General features: G+C 45.2%; 1 long non-coding RNA gene across 1 annotated transcript; it reads left to right on the forward strand.

Moving 5' to 3' along the window:
* Positions 1 to 55: 55 nt before the first annotated feature.
* Positions 56 to 3,630, forward strand: LOC113918039. Its single transcript, XR_003518431.2, has 3 exons — positions 56 to 250; positions 1,019 to 1,170; positions 1,558 to 3,630. It is a non-coding gene; the product is annotated as an uncharacterized LOC113918039 (long non-coding RNA).
* The last annotated feature ends 5,151 nt before the right edge of the window (positions 3,631 to 8,781 follow it).

The raw sequence follows: 8,781 nt of genomic DNA on the forward strand, positions 1-8,781 counted from the left end.
GGGGGCGGGGGCGGGGGCGGGTCTCAGCCAGGGCAGTGACACAACAAGCCCTGGATCGGACGGAGTTGGGAGGGCTGCAGCCTGGCCCTGGCTCTGCCACTTGTTGGTGGCAAGTGGGTGCGCCCGCCGCCGAGGACCCCTTCAAAAGCGCTCATTTCGCGCCACTAGCCCGCAGGCCTGCGCACCGCCGTTACAGGCTGGGTCCCCTCCCCGTGCTTCGCGCTCCTTAAACAAAGTCAACCGGAAGCGGGTAAGGCAGGCGACTCGACCGCAGCCCTTTCTGTCCATCCCCTCGGGCCTGAAGTTTTCCTGAAGTCAGGGAGGCACTTTGGTGAGCTTGGTGGAGTGTTCAGTCCTCAGGGAAGTTGAACAAATTGGGCGAGTCCGTTGCAAATGGAGCCAGGCCCCTTTTGTTGTTGAGGAGCTAAAGGCAGCCGGGTGACCTGGGGTTGTGGATGTTGGAATGTTTAAGGCTTGCGTGTGTGTCTGTGGCTTTGAGGGGCGTATGTGTGCCCTCAGGGCTTCTAAGAGGTGCCGCATTGACCTTCCCTCCCCCTCTTACCCACACTGCCTGGAAGAGTAACAAGGAACACCATACAACAAAGGAGACACGGAGGCTCTGAGTTTGAACGAGATTCTTCCGCTGCGGTAAATGGAGAGGATGCTCTGTGAGAGGAAGTCCTTTAGGATGGCCACAACTCCGGTCCTGCTCTACTCTAATAGGGCCAGTGTTCTGTGTCCTTGCTGCTGTCACTCAACTGGATTATATATAAAACATTATAATCCCTGCCTCCTTGCTTTCTTTAATTACCTGCCTCCATTCTGAGATCTGTATATGCATATGATACATATGCATCATGCATACATGGTATACTTATAAAAATATATATGCATATGTATGTGTATATATGTGTGTGTGTTGTGTGTGTGTATATGTATATATGGCTCACCTGACCATGGAGAAGTCATTTCACTAGTTATCTTGATTGTGATCTCTCCTTTTTTTTTTCCTTTAAAGGGGTACACAACACTGTTGGAAGAATATTGGGTGATTCTGCTATATAGAGTGATAACACACCAGAGTTGGAAGGGAAAGTCAACATTTTTCTGGTGCAGTATTTCTCAGGCTTTGTCATTCACACACCACCTTTGTGACTGTTGTCATATCAGGTACTACATGTACTATACTATTTACTTGATATGTTTCTGTAAATCCTCTTGCTTTTTTACCTTAAATTCATTTTTAAGGGAGGGGCGACTGGATGGTGCAGTCGGTTGGGCCGCAGACTCTTGGTTTCAGCTTAGGTCATGATCTCAGGGTCTTGAGATGGAGCCAGTGTAGGCCTCTGCGTTCAACAAGGAGTCTGCTGGAGGATTCTCTCTCTCTCTCTCTCTCTCTCCCCCCCCTCCACTCCCCACCTCTAAAATAAATAAATAAATCTTTTAAAACTTTTTAAGGGATATTTTAGAGGTGATTCTGGGGACACGGTTACCTGATTGTGGTTCCCTTTCCATCCACTTCATAATTAATTTCTCTCTCTCTCCTTTACTAAACAGTTGTAGGGACCAGTGGCAAGAATGAGAGATCGTTGTTCTACCCCATCGGTTTGTACATGAAATAAGGTTTGAGAAGAGGTGGAGCCTGAGGAACTTGGACCCTGATCTGTGGCCCCTCAGGGGAAGGCTGACACTGGGCCAGGCAGAGACATCTTGTCCCCTGTGCCTCATCTCAGCAGCTAAGAAGTTGTTAAACCAGTAAGGGTTAAGTTTCCTTGTTCCTGAGGTTGGAGACTCCATGGAACCCAGACTAGGGAAGCATTTTCTAGATGCTTCCGCAGGAGATGGGCGGTGTGCCCACATCTAAGCTGCCTTGATGAGGATAGCATCCTTTCCCCTTTTTCCACCGACAGAATGCCCATCCCTCAGGGTGTTCCAGCACTTGGACCTGAGCCTCAGTGAGCTGGCAGGGAGAGGGAGGACAAACAGAAGGTACACCCAATGAACTAGAACTGCTGCAAGAGGCAGATGGTAACACGAATTTAAGAAAATAATAAGCCCTGCCGATATTTAAAGACAGTAAAAAGAGACTGTGGAGCTGAAAATGTGATTTTCCAACTAAACAGTTCAAGTGAAGAGTTGAAGGAGAAAATGACCACCACTGAGATTCAGATAAGCAGCCTGGAAAATCAAGGTCAGCAAATAGCTTCAAGTACAGAACAAAATTATAGAGATGGAAATCAGGGGGAAAATTGGTCTTGGAGGGCAGATCTAACGACCTAACATAAGAATAACAGGACTTCCAGAAGGAGAAAAGGGAATAGATGAAAGAAATAATAAATGTCATAGAAAAATATTGCCCTGAGCAGAAGGAAGACTTGAATCTGCAAGACTGAGAGGATTTTCTGAATTTCAGGCTGAAAGGACAAGAAAGTACCTGCCTATTTCTGAACCGTAAAGGATAAAAGAGGAAAATGTTATAGGGTCCAGGCAATTACCTCAACTTATCTGAAAAGAGAAAAGAATCAGGTTGGCATTACACATCCCATCTAGTACTAGAAGCTACAAGCTAATGAAATAGACTCCATAGGACTGTGCCTTTTGAAGTGATTCATCTGTTAAGGAAAAAGAAATATATCTAAGGCTAACCCCATTTGCTGAAAATATTCTAGAAAAGATGCTCTCCACACATAAATTACCCAGGAGAGAATGGAACGGAAAAGTAGATAGAACTTTCAAATTAACAAAGGGAAAAATGGAAACCAGCAAAAATAAGAAAAGGCAAAAGAGGGAAGAAAATAATTAGTCTATTTTCATTATTCTAGGATTCCATGTTTGCAAATGCACCTACTTGCTAAACTTTCTTTGTAACCCTAAAACCAATATCACAAAATGCAATATGTATAGGGCATACCAGATGTACACCCACTTTGGAAGACAGGGAGTTTCTTACAAACTAAGCATACTCTTACTGTATGATCTTAATTGAACGCCTTAGTATTTACCCAAACAAGCTGAAAATTTATGTCCACATAAAAGCTGCACATGGATGTTTACTTGTAATTACCAAAACTTGGAAGCAACCACAATGTCCTTTAGTGGATGAATGGATAAAATAAACTGAAGTACATGAAGACAATAAATACTCAGTGCTAAAAAGAAATGAATTGTCAAGCCATGAAAAGATATGGAGGAACCTTAAAGCATATTACTAAGTGAAAGAAGCCAATCCGAAAAGGCTACACACTGTATGATTCCAATTAGATGACACTCTGGAAAAGGCAAACTATGGGAAATAGTAAAAGATCAGTAGTTTCTAGGGGTTGAGAGGGAGGAATGAGTAGGTGGAGCACAGAGCATTTTTAGGGCTGTGAAACAACTCTGTATGATACTGTAATGGTGGATACATGTTATTATACATTTGTCCAAACCCATAGAACGTACAACACCCAGAGTGAACCCCAATGTAAACTATGGACTTTGGGTGACAATGATGTGTCAGTGTAAGTACATCACTTGTAATCAACATGGCACTCTCGTGCCGGATGTTGGTAGTAGGGGAGGCTGTGTGTGTAGGGAGACAAGGGCTATATAAAAACTCTTTGTGGGGTGCCTGGGTGGCTTAGTTGCTTGAGCGCCTGACTCTGGGTTTCAGCTCAGGTTCTGATCTCATGGGTCGTGGGATTGAGCCCTGCATGGGCTCTGCGCTCATTGGAGAGTCTGCTTGAGATTCTCTCCTCTACCCTTCCCCACATTCATGCTCTCTGTCTCTCTCTCAAATAAATAAATAAAATCTTTAAAAAAAAACCTCTTTGTATATTTTTCCTTGGTCTTGTCTAATATTTGGAGAGGTTAACCCTGACAGGTTTACTTAAAGTGCTTCCCTGCCTCAAGCCCTGCTTTTCCCGCCCATGTTAAAATGGGAAGCCCCTTTTCAACCAGAAAATAAAAACTAAAAAGACGCTGTATTTTCACCATAAATAGAAAATTAGATATAGTTAAAATAAGTTAAAATAAAATAAAATGGCAGAAAAAAATAAAAATCATAAAATCAAAATGAAGTTACTACATTCCAGCTGCTATTGCCAGCAGGTGGCTTGGACCTAAGACCTGCTCATCTGTTGTAAAGGAAGATCAAAGTCATTAGAGAAGTGTTAAAGGCCCGCTGGCACCAAACGGAGACCTTCTCTTCTACAGGATTAAAGAAACAAAAGGTCACTGCAAAGGAGAGCGCTCTTTCAGTGCCGGCTTCCATGTCCTTTGATGCGCTGCTCTTTTGTCACCTAAAATCCCTGGTGTTGGAACTCCAGCCCTTGAAAAATGCAGATTTAATCTAAACCTCCTTTCTCTCATTGGAAAGCCAACCCCTGGAAAGATGGGTGCCTCGTGCAAGGTCAAACAGCTGGGTGGTAGTGTGTCCCTACTGAGGCACCGGGCTGGCTCTGCCTGAAGAAGCAGGATTCTCTTTAGACGTTTTAAAGAAGAAACAAAATCAGGAGATGACGTTCAGTTCTATTCTTTGCTGGTCGTGGAAAATAACCCCTTGTTCTTTTCCTTTCAGTCACTTAGAAAAATAATCTCATTTATATGAAAATTAAAATAGATGTTCAAGGGGTAGCTGGGAATATATAAAGGTCCTAGGAGGAGAAAAATATTCACCAAGAAACCATTTCAAATGCTTTGTCTTGTTTCCCAGGGCGGGGAAGGAATTTAAGAATAGAACTCACGGAAACAAGGGTTCCAAATGGAAGAGAGCAGTGGCGGGTAATTATAATAGGATGGGTAATTATGGTTTTCCAGGAAGGGCCTAAATTACAGGGCAGGTGTCATTTCCATGTTGCTTCCTCCTGAGAAAAATAAGGCAAGCCAAAAAATCGACGTCTGGCTGGTAGGCGTCTGAAACCTGCACACACCTTGTCCAAGGCAAGGCAGCTTTGTTTCAGGGACTCCCGGCTTCCCCCCTCCTTCCTTCAGCCCGTGCCACCCGGCGTGAGGGGCAGCTGTCAGTGACTTCTCCCCTTCCCCTGACCGCTCTCTCTAGTGAAGGTGGCACTGTTCGCCAGGCTCCTCCCTGCCTTCTCTGTGGCTCCAAGAGAGATGAAATGGCGAGAAAGTCAACACTGATGAGGTCATGGAGAATGGGCAGCCATGAAACAGCAGATTCTGTTTCCCCTCTCCTCTGTACAAAGGCAACCTTTCATTCCCCTGGAAAAATCCACCGTGGGCCCTCATGAAGAAATGGTCTTTCCCCAGGACTCCTGTTTACTTAGCCCTCACCCAGGAGGCCAGGACTGGCTGACACAAATGCCACCCTTTTTAAGGCATACTGACCTCAAATTGGCAAAGTGGAGAAACGAGAGTTTGTGTGAGGGGGGCCCACAGGGAAGGTCCATGGAACTTTCCTGCAGCATCTTGACTGTAACAACAGCAGCTGTTGCACACAGTTGTCTTGATGCGGGGACATTTTGACTCAGTCTGAAACCCAGCTATTAAACTTTAGGCTAAAAAAAAAAAAAAAAAAAGAAGACCAAGCACACAGACCTTCCTATCCCAGTCCTGAGCCTCCTTGGCTGGGGTGAGGATCGGGAATGGAGTAGGCGTGGTAAGATTCTGTTCTGCAAACTGATGATTTTGAAAAGTGTCAAGAAGGTGGCGTCAGAGTGGCCACATTAAAACATCCAGCTTCTCATCTAGCCCCACGCTTGTCCCCCAACGTGGTGCCCCTTTTGTCACAGTGCCTTCTACGTTGGTTTTTGGCCCAGCCCCAGCATAACCTCCTGAGGGGCAGGCACCCCTTCTTCTGAGTCTCCGGCAGGAACAGCTGCTCGGTGCGTGCTCACGACTAATAGAATAAAATGTGCTAAGTTCAGAGGGGACTTTCCCACATTTCTGAAAAGCAAAGACAATGAATGAAGAAAGATTTCTAGACCGTCGGTTCGGTTTCTTCAAACTCGTTGACTGCAATCTATACTAAAAAAAAGCATTCTATATCGCAACCCAGTGTAGTATAATTAGACACACACCCTCGCACACCAGATACAAAAATTTAATGACATAAAACATATTCGTTATGTGCAAAGCACTTCGCTGTTTTCTATTCTAGACTATTTTGTTCTCTATTTCCTTTTTAAAAATGCTTGAAAATTCTGCTTTCAGTTGATTTGATGAACACCGAGGGAATGGTGACCCACAGTATGAAAAAGCCACTCTTGACCCTTGCTGGACCGTTCCTGACGGTACTCAGCAGGGCGCCAGCCTCGTGTATCACCGCTCATCCCTCATTCACCTCCCGGAAGGTACCTAAGTAAGAAGGCATTGCACCATGGGGGAGAGCTCCCTGCAGGGACATGGAGAGAGCCTGAGAGAGGACAGCAGGCCACTCCTGGGCCACCCAAAACGCCTCTGGCCATGGCTCTGCTCTCCTGTCTGCAGCCCCTTCCTTCCTGCCATACCCCTAAGTGCTCTTACCTCGGCATTCAGCCTTGCCCCCGCTGTGGTCCCACCCCTCAGTCCGTGATTTTCTTTGGAACACTTCAGTGAGGTGTAATCGACATGTAAAGGCTATACATATTTAACATTTACAACTCAGTGAGTCTGGGGCTAAGTTTACACCTATGAAACCATCACCACCAAAGCCATAGACATGTCAATCACCTTCCAAAGTTTCCTCTTGCCCCTTTATTATCACTATTATTGTTGTTGTTGTTACTGTTATGTGTGAGGTCAGAACACTTAACATTAGATCTGCCGCTTAATTTTAAGCAATACAGTATATTTTTAAAGATTTTATTCATTTATTTGACAGAGAGTGACACAGCGAGAGGGGGAATGCAAGCAGGGGGAGTGGGAGAGGGAGAAGCAGACTCTAGGCTGAGCAGGGAGCCCGATGCAGGGCTCGATCCCAGGACCCTGGCACCATGACCTGAGCTGAAGGCAGACACTAAACGACTGAGCCCCCAGGCGCCCCCGCAATACAGTATTGTTAGCTATAGGCCCTATGCTGTACAGCACATCTCCAAAACTTACTTATCTTGCACACCTGACACTTTGTAGCCTTTGACCATCTCCTCCCCATTACTTCTGCCCCCTCAATCCCTGGCAACCACCATTTTATTTTCTGCTTCTATGAGTTTGACTATTTTAGATTCTACGTAGAAGTGAGATCATGCAGTATTTGTCTTCCTGTGTTTGGTTTATTTCAGTTATAATAACCTCAAAGTTCATTGTATTAGTCAGGGTTCTTCGGAGAAACAGAACCAACATGATATATAAATATCTATCTATATATACCAACATGATATATATATGGAGAGAGAGATAAGAGGACATTTATTATAGGAACTGACTCCCACTGTTAGGGAGGCTGAGAAGTCCCACAATCTGCCATCTGCAAAGCAGAAACCGGGAAAGCTGGTGGCATAATTCAGTTCAAGTCTAAAGGGCTGAGAACCAGGGGACCACTGGTGTAGGTCCAGAGAACCAAGGGGCTCCCAGGTCTGAGGGCAGGAGAAGATGCGTGTCTCAGCTCAAGAAGAGAGAGCCTACTGGCCCTTCCTTCACCTTTTTGTTCCAACTGGGCCCTCGATTCGATGGATTGAATGATGCCCACCCCATGTGGGTGAGGGTTGACCTCTTTACCGAGTCTACTGAATCAAATGCTAATCCCTTCTGGAAACACTCTCACAGGCATATCCAGAAATAATGTTTGCCCAGCCATCTGGGCATCCCTTAACCCAGTCAAGTGGATGCATAAAAGTAACCATCACATCCATACATGTTGTTGCAAATGGCAGGATTTCCTTCTTTTTTTTCTTTTAAGGCCAAATAATATTCCATTGTATGTATACGCCACATTTTCTTTATCCACTCATCAGTCAGTGGATATTTAGGTTGTTTCCATTGCTTAGCTATTATGACTCTCAGCCCCTAACTTAGCCTATCCAAGCCCACAGGGCCCCATGTGACAAAGGGCCTGATGAGCTGGACTTTGGACCAGAACATTCCTGCCACTACATGCGGACAATGGGGGAAGATAGAATTTGGTGCCCACGTCCTCCGGATAAAGTCCAGCTGTTGTGAAGGAGACACTGTTTTAGCACCACAGAACTAGAAGAGATCCGAGCCATCATCTACTTGAAACCTTCCCTTTTTTTTTAAGATTTTATTTATTTATTTATTTATTTATTTATTTATTTATTTACAGAGTGAGCAGGGGGAGGGGCAGAGGGAGAGGGAGAGAGAGAGCATCTCAAGCAGACTCCTCGCTGAGCACGGAGCCCAACGCGGGGCTTGGTCTCATGACCCTGAGATCATGACCTGAGCTGAAACCAAGAGTTGGACGCTTAACCAACTTAGCCACCCAGGCACCCCTTGAAGCCTTCATTTTACAGACAAGAAGGTTGAGGCTCAGGGTCTCCCCCAGATCTTCACGTTCCAGCAGTGTGTGCTCGCCTAACATTGCAGCGCTTCTCCCAGCCCCATCTGGGCTGGCCAGGCTGCTAGCACGGGACCCTGTCTGGGGCACTCACACCACCGGTGGTTGTCCGACCTTGAGCAAAGCCATTTTAGCCTCCATAACCTCAGCATACTGATCCGTAAAAATGGGGATTATAATCCCTGTCAGAAACAGTTGTAACCCTGATAATTTTATTCATTGATTCACTGAACAAACATTTATTAAATTATGAACTACTATTTGCCAAGCTCTGTTCTAGATGCTAGGAAAACAGCAATGAATAAATAAGAAATCTAGAATCTGTCATCATGGGACTTATGTTCTCCTGG

Source organism: Zalophus californianus, chromosome 1 (genome assembly GCF_009762305.2).
Source record: "Zalophus californianus isolate mZalCal1 chromosome 1, mZalCal1.pri.v2, whole genome shotgun sequence".
NCBI lineage: Eukaryota > Metazoa > Chordata > Mammalia > Carnivora > Otariidae > Zalophus > Zalophus californianus.